Raw genomic sequence first — 14,947 nt, 5'->3', positions numbered from 1 at the left:
ACTTATTTCACTCAGTATAATATTCTTAAGATCCATCCATGCTGTTGTAAATGGCAATATATCATCATTTCTTATGGCTGAATAGTATTCCATTGTATATATGTACCACATCTTCTTTATCTGATCTTCTATTAAAGGACACTTTGGTTGTTTCTATGTCTTGGCCACTCTAAATAATGCTGCCATGAACATGGGGGTGCATGTGTCGTTGTGTACCAATGTTTTCGTGTTTGGGGGGTAGATACCCAGTAGAGGGATCATTGGGTCATAAGATAGTTCTATTCTTAATTTTTTGAGGAACCACCATCCTTTCTTCCATAATGGTCATACTAGTGTTTGTATTCCCTCCAGCAGTGAATGAGGGTTCCTTTTTCTCCACAGCCTCTCCAACACTTATTAGGTGTCTTGTTGATAATAGCCAATCTAACAGGTGTGAAGTAGTATCTCATTGTAGTTTTGATTTGCATTTCTATAATAGCAAAGATGAGTTTTGTTTTTTGTTTTTTTGTGACAGAGTAGGAGACAGAAGGACAGATAGGTACAGACAGACCGGAAGGAGAGAGATGAGAAGCATCAATTCTTTATTGCTGCCTCTTAGTCTCCTTAGTTCTTTAATGTCTTTCTCATCTGTGCCTTGACTGAGGGGCTGCAGCAGAGTGAGTGTCCCTTTGCTCAAGCTAGCAAGCTTGGGGCTCAAGCCAGCGACCATGTGGTCATGTCTATGACCCCATGCTCAAGCCAGCGACCCCACACTCAAGCTGGTGAGTCCATGCTCAAGCTGGATGAGCCGGCGCTCAAGCCCACAACCTCCGGGTTTTGGACCTGGGTCCTCTGCATCCCAGTTCGACTCTCTATCCACTGTGCCACCACCTGGTTAGGCTGAGCATCTTTTCATATACAGTGGTACCTTGAGATACGAACAGACCAATATACAAATTTTTTAAGATACAAGCTGCGACTCGGTCCTTATTTTTGTTTGAGATTAGAGCGAAATTCCGAGATACGAGTTGTGATTTGGGAAGCTGCCGCTAGTTGGCGCGTTAGCGCCTGGGTCCAGTATCGGCAGTTTGATATACAAGTTGACTGACTTACGAGTTCGGTTATAGAACAAATTAAATTCTTTTTTTTTTTTTTTTTGTTTGTTTGTTTGTTTTATTTTTTTCTGAAGCTGGAAACAGGGAGAGACAGTCAGACAGGCTCCCGCATGCGCCTGACCGGGATCCACCCGGCACGCCCACCAGGGGCGACGCTCTGCCCACCAGGGGGCGATGCTCTTCCCATCCTGGGCGTCGCCATGTTGCGACCAGAGCCACTCTAGCGCCTGGGGCAGAGGCCACAGAGCCATCCCCAGCGCCCGGGCCATCTTTGCTCCAATGGAGCCTTGGCTGCGGAAGGGGAAGAGAGAGACAGAGAGGAAAGCGCGGCGGAGGGGTGGAGAAGCAAATGGGCGCTTCTCCTGTGTGCCCTGGCCGGAATTGAACCCAGGTCCTCCGCACGCTAGGCCGACGCTCTACCGCTGAGCCAACCGGCCAGGGCAACAAATTAAATTCTTATCTCAAGGTACCACTGTATTTGTTGCCCATCTGTATGTCTTCTTGGGAGAAGTGTCTGTTCAGGTCCTCTCCCCATTTTTTAATTGGATTGTTTGCTTGTTTATTGCTGAGTTTTGTGAGTTCTTTATATATTTTGGATATTAACCCCTTATCAGAGCTGTTGTTTGCAAATATCTCTCATTTGGTTGGCTGCCTTTTTGTTTTGTTGTTTCTTTTGCTGTGCAGAAGCTTTTTAGTTGATGTAGTCCCATTTGTTTATTTATTGACAGAAAGAAAGAGGGACAGTTAGGGACAAACAGGAAGGGAGAGAGATGTTGCAGCTCCTTAGTTGTTCATTGACTGCTTTCTCGTATTTGCCTTGATGGGGGGAGGGTCTACAGCAGAGCAAGTGATCCCTTGATCAAGCCAGTGACCTTGGCTTCAAGCCAGTGACCTTGGGCTTCAAGCCAGTGACCTTTGGGCTCAAGCCAGCGACCATGGGGTCATGTCTATAATCCCATCATGCTCAAGCCAGTGACTGCACTGAAGCTGATGAGCCTGTGCTCAAGCCAGATGAGCCTGTGCTTAAAGCTGGTGACCTCAGGGTTTCGAACCTGGGCCCTCCGTGTCCCAGTCCAATACTCTATCCACTGAGCCACCACTTGGTCAGGCCCATTCATTTATTGTTGCCTTACTTCTCTTGAGTCTGGGGTCAAATTCATAAAATATTCTCTATGGCCATGGTTCTTAAGTTTAGTGCCTATGTTTTATTCTATGTAATTTATTGTTTCTGGTCTTATATTTAGGTCTTTGATCCATTTTGAGTTAATTTTTGTGCAGGGGAACAAACTGTAGTCATTCAATTCTTTTGCATGTGGCTTTCCAATTTTCCCAGCACCATTTCTTGAAGAGGTTTCTTTTCTCCATTTTGTGTTTTTGGCTCCTTTGTTGAGAATGATTTGTCAATTTTGTTCCATTGGTCTTTATGTCTGCCAATACCATGTTCTTTTGATTATCATGGCTCTATAGTATAATTTGCAGTCAAGTAGTGTGATACCTCTGGCTTCATTCTTTTTCCTCAGGATTGCTTTGGCTAGTGGGGATATTTTATGGTTCCATGCAAACCTGGTAATTTTTTGTTCTATTTCTTTAAAAAATGACATTGGAATTTTGATGGGGATTACATTAAATTTTTATATTGCTTTGGGTGATATGGCCAATTTAACTCTGTTGATTCTTCCAGTCCATGAATGTGGAATATTTTTTCCTTTCATTGTGTCTTTTTCGATTTCTTTCAGTAATGCTTTGCAGTTTTCAGTATATAGGTCCTTCACATCCTTTGTTAAGTTTATTCATAGGTATTTTATTTTATTTTTTATTGCAATTGTAAAGGAAATTGTTTTTTCGAGTTCATGTTCTTAAGTTTCAATATTGGCATATAGGAAAGCAGTGGACTTTTGTATATTGATTTTGTATCCTGCAACTTGACTATATTGGTTTATTGTTTCTAATAGTTTTTTGGTGGAGTCTTTGGGGTTTTCTATATACAGGATCATGTCATCTGCAAAAAGTGATACGTTTACTTCTTCTTTCCTGATATGGATGCCTTTTATTTCTTTCTCTTGCCTGATTGCTCTGGCTAAAACTTCCAGAACTGTGTTGAATAAGAGTGGACAGAGTGGGCATCCTTATCTTGTTCCTGATTTTAGAGGAAAAGCCTTCATTTTTTCACCATTTAGTATGATATTGGCTGATGGTTTGTCATATGTGACCTTTGTGATGTTGAGATACTTCTATACCCATTTTATTGAGTTTTCAACATAAATGGATGTTGTATCTTATGAAATGCCTTTTCTGCATCTATTGATAGGATCATATGATTTTCGCTCTTTGTTGATGTGGTGTATTATATTGATTAATTTATGTTTGTTGAACCATCCTTGTACTCCTGGAATGAATCCCACTAGTGATCATGATGTAATTTTTTTTTGTGTGTGACAGATACAGAGAGAGTCAGGGAAAGGGACAGACAGACAGAAAGGGAGAGAGATGAGAAGCATCAATTCTTCCTTGCAGCACTGTAGTTGTTCATCGACCATTTTCTTTTTTTTTAAATAATTTTATTATTTTTTTAATGGGGCAACATCAATAAATCAGGATACATATATTCAAAGATAACATGTCCAGGTTATCTTGCCGTTCAGTTATGTTGCATACCCATCACCCAAAGTCAGATTGTCCTCTGTCACCTTCTATCTAGTTTTCTTTGTGCCCCTCCCCCTCCCCCTCCCCCCGTAACCACCACATTCTCATCAATGTCTCTTAGTCTCACTTTTATGTCCCACCTACGTATGGAATAATGCAGTTCCTGTTTTTTTCTGATTTACTTATTTCACTTCATATAATGTTATCAAGATCCCACCATTTTGCTGTAAATGATCCGATGTCATCATTTCTTATGGCTGAGTAGTATTCCATAGTGTATATGTGCCACATCTTCTTTATCCAGTCATCTATTGACGGGCTTTTTGGTTGCTTCCATGTCCTGGCCACTGTGAACAATGCTGCAATGAACATGGGGCTGCATGTGTCTTTACGTATCAATGTTTCTGAGTTTTTGGGGTATATACCCAGTAGAGGAATTGCTGGGTCATAAGGTAGTTCTATTTTCAGTTTTTTGAGGAACCACCATACTTTCTTCCATAATGGTTGTACTACTTTACATTCCGTACCAACAGTGAATGAGGGTTCCTTTTTCTCCACAGCCTCTCCAACATTTGCTATTACCCGTCTTGTTAATAATAGCTAATCTAACAGGTGTGAGGTGGTATCTCATTGCAGTTTTGATTTGCATTTCTCTAATAACTAAAGAAGATGAGCATCTTTTCATATATCTGTTGGCCATTTGTATTTCTTCCTGGGAGAAGTGTCTGTTCATGTCCTCTTCCCATTTTTTTTTATTGGATTGTTTGTTTGTTGTTGAGTTTTATGAGTTCTTTGTATATTTTGGATATTAGGCCCTTATCTGAGCTGTTGTTTGAAAATATCATTTCCCATTTAGTTGGCTGTTTATTTTGTTATCAGTTTCTCTTGCTGAGCAAAAACTTCTTAGTCTGATGTAGTCCCATTCATTAATTTTTGCCTTCAATTCTCTTGCCTTTGGAGTCAAATTCATAAAATGCTTTTTAACACCCAGGTCCATGAGTTTAGTACCTATGTCTTCTTCTATATACTTTATTGTTTCAGGTCTTATGTTTAGATCTTTGATCCATTTTGAGTTAATTTTAGTTCAGGGGGACAAACTATAGTCCAGTTTCATTCTTTTGCATGTGGCTTTCCAGTTTTCCCAGCACCATTTATTAAAGAGGCTTTCTTTTCTCCATTGTGTGTTGTTGGCCCCTTTATCAAAAATTATTTGACTATATATATGTGGTTTTATTTCTGGACTTTCTATTCTGTTCCATTGGTCTGAGTGTCTATTTTTCAGCCAATACCATGCTGTTTTGATTGTCGCGGCCCTATAATAGAGTTTGAAGTCGGGTATTGTAATGCCCCCAGCTTCATTCTTTTTCTTTAGGATTGCTTTGGCTATTTGGGGTTTTTTATAGTTCCATATAAATCTGATGATTTTTTTGCTCCATTTCTTTAAAAAATGTCATTGGAATTTTGATGGGAATTGCATTAAATTTGTATATTACTTTGGGTAATATGGCCATCTTAATTATATTTATTCTTCCTAACCAAGAACAAGGAATATTCTTCCATCTCATTATATCTTTTTCGATTTCCCTTAACAATGGTTTATAGTTTTCATTATATAAGTCCTTTACATTCTTTGTTATGTTTATTCCTAAGTATTTTATTTTTTTTGTTGCAATCGTGAAGGGGATTATTCTTTTGAGTTCGTTCTCAAATGTTTCATTGTTGGCATATAGAAAGGCTATTGACTTCTGTATGTTAATTTTGTATCCTGCGACCTTACTGTATTGGCTTATTGTTTCTAGTAGTCTTTTTGTGGATTCTTTGGGGTTTCATCGACCATTTTCTCATATGTGCCTTGATGGGGGTGAGGGGGGGCTACAACAGACTGAGTGACCCCTTGCTCTAGCCAGCGACCTTGGGCTCCAGCTGGTGAGGCTTGCTCAAACCAGATGAGCCACACACTCAAGCTGGCAACCTCGGGGTCTCGAACCTGGGTCCTCCAAATCCCAGTCCAATGCTCTATCCACTTTGCCACTGCCAGGTCAGGCTAATGTGTTGTTGTATTTGATTTGCTAGTATTTTGTCTAGGATTTTTGCATTTGTATTCATTAGAGATATTGGTCTGTAGTTTTCTTTTTTTGTGTGTGTTGTCCTTGCCTGGTTTTGGTATTAGGGTTATATTGGTTTCATAAAATGTGTTAGGGAGTATTGCTTCTTCTTCAGTTTTTTGGAAGACTTTGAGAAGGATAGGTACTAACTTTTCTTTGAATGTTTGATAGAATTTCCAAGTGAAGCTATCTGGTCCTGGACTTATATTTTTTGGGAGGTTTTTGGTAAATTGTTTCTATTTCCTCCCTGCTTGTGGGTCTATTTAGGTTTTCCACTTCTTCATAACTCAGTCTAGGAAGACTGTATAGTTCTAGGAACTTACCCATTTCTTCTAGATTGTTGAATTTGGTGGCATATAATCTTTCATAGTATTTTAGTGTGATCCTTTGTATATCTATGATGTCTGTGGTAATTTCTCTTTCATTTTATATTTTGTTTAAATGAGTCATTTCTCTTTTTTCCTTAGTGAGTCTAGCCAGGAGTTGTCAATTTTATTGATTTTTTCAAAGCAGCAGCTCTTTGTTATGTTAATTTTTGTGGTCCCCAGAGGGCAAAACCAGTATACTGGCTTCCACCAAGTAACTCACAGTACTAGGGGTTTGCTAGATGTCATCCCTGGGCTCTTTTTTCTCATTGTAGCAATCATAGGCTCAGAAGACCTCCTAGTGTGGTATTGTGCTGACCTGTGGGAGGGGCATTGTGGTTAATGTGTAGCTCCTCTTATGCTTCTAATGCAGTCTCTTTTCATCTTTGTGATGCAGGGCATACTCCAGCCTCTTCCCTATCTTCTAAGATTCTCTCAGTGATGTCTTGTCCATGAATAGTTGTTAGTTCTTCTTATGAGGGGGAGCAAAGTCAAGAGCAACCTTTGTCACCATCTTGGTGATGTTACTTTTATCATATTATTTAATGATGGAGTGTCCAGTGTTTCTTGGTTTGTTCTAGACAACCTTAGCAGGCCGCCTTTCTCACCTTTTCATCACTAGGACGGGGAAGTTGAATTGGGAATCTTGTATTCTCTGAAGCCGCTTTGCAGAGAGTGGGCTATCAGGGAAAGCTGACAGGTGTCACCAGCATTTTACTGTGATTGGGCTGGAATTGGTACTAGGAATAGCGATGTGTCTAGTCCTGTAGGAGAAACTTAATGAGGCACCTAGATGGCAGAAAACACACAATGGGATGGGAAGAGTAGGAAGTGGATGGAGAGCAGGCTTGTGAGCTGTGCCCTGGGGCTACAGGTGGATAGTATATGGACCATTAGTTCTGGAGGACCTCCATGCCATAGCCCCGTCTCTCATTTCCACCGAGGCTCTGTCTTCCCTTTTCAGTCTTCTCTCGACCACTTTGTACTGCTGGATAGGAAGACTTTCATTTGTTCAGGTCATAGTTTTTAAAGGGGCAGAGTTATTGGATGAAGCACATTCTATATAGAGAGTGGAAGAATGTGTCATGTAGTTGGCTAGTTGGGAGATATGACTTTGATTACATAGGGCCACTTTGCTCAGTTCTGCCTTGGTGGAGACATTGGTATGGAGAAGATTTCAGGAACAGCTCTCCTGCCCCCGTCACCCATTATATTCCATTCTTTCTAGGAAAGACCTTTAAGCTCTAGCCAGGGAGACACTCTGCCAGAGTAGCACGGAGCTCAGCCAAGGGCTAAAAGTCTGAGAGACTTGTCATCTCTTTGTGGATCTTTAGTATATAATTTTATGTGGGTACCATGGTGATATACTGTTTGTTGTGGGGAGAGAAGGGTTTGTCTGGAATATCCACTCTTAGTGGTTTGAAGGGTTTCTTCTTTCTTGGCAGATATATGCTGATACAGCAAACTCCTAGAAGCAGGATCATGTGTTACTTCTCTTTGTACTCCCAGTTCTTACAGAGTACCTTGCATAGGGTCGCTGCTTAACACCTGTCTTTTGAACAAATGAATGATGAGTGGATTATGCACTATCCCTCTGGTAGCTTTTGACAAGTCGGGACAGATTACTTGGATTCACACACATTCCTGGATGCCTGGAGCAAAATGGCATCCCAGCAACAGCTTGGACTTTTTGCCCTTGCAAGGCTGTTCTAATGGCCTGGTTGTACTTTTCTGCTTGTGGGCTGGTCTGGGCCACATCCTGCTCCAGGTACTAACTTGGCAGGATAAACAGTAGCAGTAGCTGAGATAGGAGGCCAAAGGAGGGAGTTGCCTGCTTCTAAGGAATGCCTTAGAATCAGGTGCCTTTATTCATAGTTTTCTATTGATTTGTACTTAGTTCTGTGGCTTTTCTGGTTTCTAGAGATTCCTTAGCTCTAAAATGTTACTGAGAATGTAAAAAATATAGCTTAAATAAGATGACAGTACACCCAAGGTAGCTTGACTTAATTGCAGTACCCAGTAGGTGATTAGCTCTGTGGCAGTCAGACGGAACCAGAATTTTTGGGAATCATAAGCAGAATAGTGTTGTTCCTCATCCCCGCCTGTGTTCCAGGCCTCCCAAAGTGTATCCTGACTTTTGTCTCTTATTTCTGCCATCTTCATTCCATACCATAATCAGACCTTTCTCCACAGATATTTCCTGAGTTGATTTAATAAGGCATGGTTTTCTCGAACCCTAGCAAGATCACCTGCTATATTCATCCATCCACCCATCCACCCACCTACCCATCAATCCACCCACCTACCTACCCATCTACCCACCCACCTACCCACCCACCTACTCATCCATCCATCCATCCACCCACTCACCCACCTACTTACCCATCTCTCCACCCACCTACCTAACCACCTACCCTCCATCCGTCCATCCGTCCATCAATGCATCCATCCACCACCCCCTACACCCCCCCGCACATCCATCCGATATTTTTGCATAGTGATTATACGACAGGCAATGTGTGATACTGGGGATACAGTGATGAATGAGACACAGTTCTTCCAAAGAGCTCACAATCTGGCCTGGGAGACACACACAAGCAACATGTAAATATTGCACACTAAAGAGTGAATATTATGGTGCATTTCAGACAAAGAAATATGGGAGAATAGGAAGGGTAGAGAGACCAGGGAAGGAGAGAATGACCCTAAAGACAATAAACTTTTATCACGAAGCTCAGGTAATGATGAGTTTCTCTCAAAAAACCTCTTCTAAAGCAGTGGTTTTTTATCTCTGTGCTTTCAGTAGCAAATTGTTTTTCTAAATTCTACATGGACTACCAATAAATGAAACACGTGGAGTGCCTTGGTTAAAGTGGGGGTATGCGAAGATGGGTGTGGTGCTCTAGAGAGCTTGCTGCTTGGCTCCATCCCTGTTTCTGAGCCCTGACCACTGCTTTCACAGGATGATCAACAGTGTATCAATTCAGGTTGCTGCTGAGGACGCCGCTTTGCCTTGGGAGGGTATAGAATATGCAGGCTTGTTAAGGCACATCTCCCGGTGAGCTGTCATTCCCACCTGGATCCAAATGGTTAGCTTGGCACTTCTTTTGGGAAGAGATACCTACTTACATGTAGGACGCAGAAGTGGATTGGAGTGAGTCAGCAGTTTCCCTTTCTGAGAATGGAGTTAGTTGTTGGACCCCAGGACTTAGGGCAGGGCTGTGTGGGTACGCTAGACTGTAAAGTGGGCATGTCTCCAGTGTATGACTTCTCATGAGGGGAAAAGCTTACCCTGGACTATGTTAGTACAGAGATCGTTGCTGGAGGAGCTATGGCTTCTGGTAAGACCTTATCTGTAGTTGTCCAACAACTGAGGGGGAGCTGTGGGGCTCTCTGGCGATGGCTGAGAGGACATCTGGTAGAAGAAAGTAGAGTAGGCCAGCAGAGGGGAGCTTAGCCGACCATGTCAGTAGATACTACAACTGCTGCCAACTGGTTGAATGTATGAGTTACTTACATGATGACCCTGATTAAGTGTTTTATATATGTATATAGGTTTAGTTAATCCTTGTAACAACCCTGTACAATAGGTATTAGGCTTTATTTTTAATTCCCACTTGTCAGCGAGGAAATTAAGGCACAGAGAGGTCACATGGGTGAGCTGGCATTCAAAATGAGGCAACTGACTCACCAGAGAATGCTTCCGAGTACCTTCTGCATCTGTAACTTCAGCTTTGTGATAGAAGTATCATCCAGTATCTCAACATTGGAGGGTCTTATATGGGACTTTAACTGTATTTAACCAGTTGTAGAACACACTAAGTCTTTTGTGTATATATTATGTATAAATATATTTAATGTATATTTATGTATTTATTTTTTATTTTAAAAAATGCTCTAGAGGTAGGCAGGTAGAGGGTACTAGACTGTTTTGCTGCCTAGTAGAGAGAAGCTAAAAGAAATGTAGCATTCCCCTAGAGTAGCTGCCACCTGACAGGCCCACAAGCTGTCCCTCTGAGCTAGTGTCCCAGTTTGCAGCTCCTGGCTGGTGACTTCAGCAGTGAGGGGGACAACTGAATTGGAATGCAGACCGTGAGGGGAATATGTTAGTTTTCATTCTTTCTTCCCTGAGGCTCAGTACTCTCCTGCCCATTGTTGCCCTGGATATCTGTGTTTTATTTTATAAAGAGGATGCTTTCTAGCTATGGGACTGACGCTCAGGCAAGGCTGTGAAAGGAGCACTATCGGGGCACCTGCATGTGCAGCCAGCTCTCAGCTCCAAGCCCTGTGCATGAAGACCAGTGGTATTCAGAAGGTTCAACGCTTCCCTTTGTCACCTCTGCCCACAATCCCAAACTGCATGGCTTCAGCAGTGCAGTCTATTATTTTGATTTTGCTACCCTTGGCTCTTTCTCTGATCCCTCACTTTCCCTAGTTTGTTTTTGTTGACAAATTTAGAAGTAGAAAGTTTGGAGCGGGAAGTGACAGAGACTAGAAGGTTTTCTGTGGGTTTTCATTAACCACACTCTGTCCCTCATTATCAGGGATAACTAAGATTTGTTTTATAAAGAGTTAGGATGCCTGTGGCATTTTGCAAGTAGGAGTTTTTCTTAGAATCAAAGCAAGCAAGAAAAGCAAATCTAACATAAAACCCCAAAGCTAAAAAAATCTGACAGAAAATGCCATTCTGTTCCAATTTATGGCCTGTAGGAAAAATTTCAAAAAAAATTCCTTCAAAGAGCCAAGCAGCAGGCTTCCCATTCAAGCTTTGCCACTGTTGTAGGATGTCTCTCGCACTTACTGCTTTGAAATTTGCCCTTCTCATCCTGCATGATCAAACGGCTGCCTTGCTCCTGCTCGCCCTGCAGTCCTGAACACACCACCGCTGCTCACTGGCTGTGTGCTTTCAGCATCGCAACCTCTGGAAAAGCATTGATGCAAACCAGCACTGTGCTTGGCTATGCCTTTCTTTTCTTTCTTAACAGAAAGAGATAATATTCAGAATGGCAGTTGGGTTTTCTAGGTTAGGACAGGTTCTGGATTTTTCCCAGGGGCTTTTGGCAGGCAGTGAGGGGGCTCTGTTCTGCGCCCACAGTGCCCTGAGGAGAGATTTTCCATGTATACCGGGTCAGGGGATGATTTCCAGAATGTCTCTTGCTAATGTGCACTTGGAAGAACTTCCCCCCACTCCATTTTGTTTCCAAAGTCATTTTATTGAATATTAAGTCATAAAGCCAGTGATATAATTTTAATGAAAAATATCCTGTATCACTCAAGACTTAAAAGAACAAAAATACCCCTTAGAAACACTGCTTTTAAAAATATTCACATCAACATTACACACAACAGAGTCCTTTCTTAAGCTTTATTTAAGAAATCGAGTACTATTTCAATATATATAAGACACATCCAGTATTGTGTTCCTGATAGCAAGTGCATAGATTTTGTTAAGATATCATTTTCACTCGATATAAATGTTTTATGGTCACATGAAGATAATATTCCTAGTGATTTGCCCAAGCATGAGAGGAAAAAACAGAACACAGCAAAAATAGTGAACTACAACAGAGATGAAAAACAAAAACAGCGAATTAGCAGAACAGTCGATTCCTGATAAGTGAATAAGCTGATTGTTTGGTCACAATGTTTTATTCACTTATCAGGAACGATTCACAGTACATTTATGTTCACTGTGTTTCCTAGCCTGCCAGCTGAGAGTCCCAGACCATGGATTCCTCATAACTGCTATGGGCTGGACAGACATGTGGCTTCCATCAGCAAGGTAAACGCTGACAGGTCTGTCATTTCCTAAGGTGGGCCACGCATGGCAGACAGATGCACGTTGCTAACAGTGCAGCAGTGCTTTACAGAATCAAAATGACGAGTCTGAATTTAAGCAGGGACCAGCTTTATAGTCATGAGTGCTTAAGGAACTAGCATTTTTGTCCCCTTCTTTGGAGAATTATTGTTTTTGTTGTTTTTCCAGAACAACAATAAACTGGCTTTGTCTTTCTCTTTTACTTAGCATGAGTATTTTGCCTTGTGCCAAATAGTGGAGATTTATATATATGTTATATATGTGCATATATATATATAAATGTATATAATGTTATATACATAACATATATATAACTTACATATTTTAAAAATACTTGCTCATCCTCTTTACCTAGCCCCCTCTTCCCCTCCCTCACACCCGCACACACACAAAAAATCACACCCTTAGCCATCTTTTGCCACTAATGTAAGCTGTGGGTTTTCAGAGGCCAACTGATGACAGCTACGATGAGATTTAGGATAGAAGTAGTGGCAGGAAGTCAGCTCCCATCGTGCAGGTTTGGAGCTGCTGGGAGTCACTTCACCGAGGTGTCCAGCCTATGGAGGAAAAAGCCTCCTTTCTTCACCTCACCCTGCCCCTGGATTTTGGGCCGATTAGAAAAGACAACCTAGGGATCAGAGGGACTGCTGAAACCAGGTGAAGTGCCTGAGCACCTGCAGGGAAAATCTCATTGGCAGTGAGCGGAAGGCTGCCCGTGCTGGGTGGCCGGAGTCAGAGCTTGTGCATTCTGAAGAGTTGGAAGGAGAGCTAAGACATAGGGAGCAAACATCAGTGGAATCTTTTAAGAGCACTTGGACATCAGTCAGATTCCTGAGCATAGAGATGGGCAGAAAAGAGAGGAGGGCCTGTGGCTTCAGTTTTAGAGGCCATACAAGAAATAGTTTTTTCTTTAGTCCTCCTTTTGATAACTGGGGTTAGGGTGATAGTGGGGGGCGCAAGGCTTTCTAAAAAATGTATGTTCATTCAGGAGGAAGTGTGTGGATGCGTAAGACATTCTTGGCTTTCATTTGGAAATGGACCATAGATTATAAAGACTGAAGCATGAGAAACTTTACCTCTTCCTCCAACCCCACCCGACTAAGTAGAGCTTCCATTTGAGTACTTGATTATATTTCTTTTCTCTTCCATTGGTTTTAATAATTAAAGTTGTTCCTAGATCCAGTTAGTTAGTTCTTAAAGATAGTTTAAATGATTTTTCTGTATCTCTTGGTTAATGGCAACACATAGACTTTAACTCTTTTCACATCTTCTGTTTGTTCACCAGGTAAGTTTACTTTCTTCTTCCCTCAAGGGCTACCTCTTTGAAAAATATGGTTAATTTCTAAGCAGTGTGTAACTGTAATGTCTTGCCTTTGGACTTGTGGGTAGATAAAGAAGTTCTGCTGCCTCTCTTCTGAAGTTTAAGGTTATACTCAAAGCAGCCGCAGTTTTTAAATGAATGTTAAGAACTGCATACATACAACATGAGAGAGGAAGAAGGGAGTGAGAAGAGGTGGAAGGGTCAGAGGAATATAGAAGAGGAGGTGAAATTTCCAAGTGTGGTCAAAAGACCATAAAAGGTCTTGGCGATTCCAGCTCTGTAAGCAGATAGGTGAATCACAGAAATGAGTATAAATGTTGGATGCAGTGGCTGAAATGGGCCATTGTCTATAAATCAGGAGGTGGCTGGTGTGCAGTTTCCCCTTCCCCCAAATCAGATATTCACTTAGGTGGAATCGACTGTATCTTTTTACAAAACATATAGAAAAAACAGATACGTGAAACAGTGAGGTGTGTAGATGTATCACCAACATATAATGACTACTAACAATACAACACACAGAGAGAGAAACAAGTATTAGGAAAATGGTTTAATATTGGAGACAGAAGCAAAAAACTGCATCACACAATAACATACGTTACAAAAATAAGTCTGACTGTTTCAACTACACGGTTATGTTCACAATGAGGACAGAAGAATCAGAAAAAACTTTGATCTAAACAGCAAAAAAGCAAACCCCTAAAGTTTTAACTAATACATTTATCCACTTAAAGTGACTGAGTATTTCTAAATCTAATTACCTTATTGTGTAACTGCACAATACAGAATAAAAAGCTAAACTTACCGCTGTATTTTAAGACAAATTCTAATGCTAGATATAAGCAAAGGGAAAAAAGAAATCAAGCCAAAGTTTTTAATTCTCAAAAGAAAAGCAACTTTCTTTCTATCAACCAGAAATCAAACTTGAAATCAGTCATTGTCAGGGGCCCACTAGAGTAAGCCACAAAAATTTCCTTTTTTTTTTTTTTAAATCTCCAGTATAAAAAGTTCCACTGGTACAAAATGCATAATAAGTACAATCAGTTGTAGAAATAGGAAAGCCTGCATTTTTGTTTTTGTTTTTTGGCTCAAATTCCATCAAACAACAAAATCCAACTGCATCAATAAAACAAACAATACTCAATGGTCTTACAGTTTCCACTAGGTTGCATTAACTTTGGCTTTTCTCAGACAATATTTAAAACTATTTTGTATTTCTAAATAAAATGATATTATTAATCTACAAACAACAATTTCACAGCACAAAAAACACAAATACATTTTTTGTATGACATTATTCAAAAAGGTAATGAAACTACAGGTTTTTTTAAAATTTTATTTCTTCTTGTTAATTAGCACTTAAGATAATAAAAACAAACAGTAAAATGAGTCCAGAATAGCACAAGCCAAAGAACTAGAACCCCTATGGTGAAAGAAAGATGAACTTGTTACGCCTTGAGGACTGCCATTTTATCATAATTCTCTGACTTAGTTTAAAAAGGACTGTTCTCTACCATTGATTTTACAAAAAGCAGCTTTCCTGTGTGTTTTCTCCTGGCACAGGCCCTTGCACCCTTGCGGCTTCTTCCTTTTGATATTAA

Source organism: Saccopteryx bilineata, chromosome 5 (genome assembly GCF_036850765.1).
Source record: "Saccopteryx bilineata isolate mSacBil1 chromosome 5, mSacBil1_pri_phased_curated, whole genome shotgun sequence".
Taxonomy (NCBI): domain Eukaryota; kingdom Metazoa; phylum Chordata; class Mammalia; order Chiroptera; family Emballonuridae; genus Saccopteryx; species Saccopteryx bilineata.
This window is presented reverse-complemented; position numbering follows the sequence as displayed.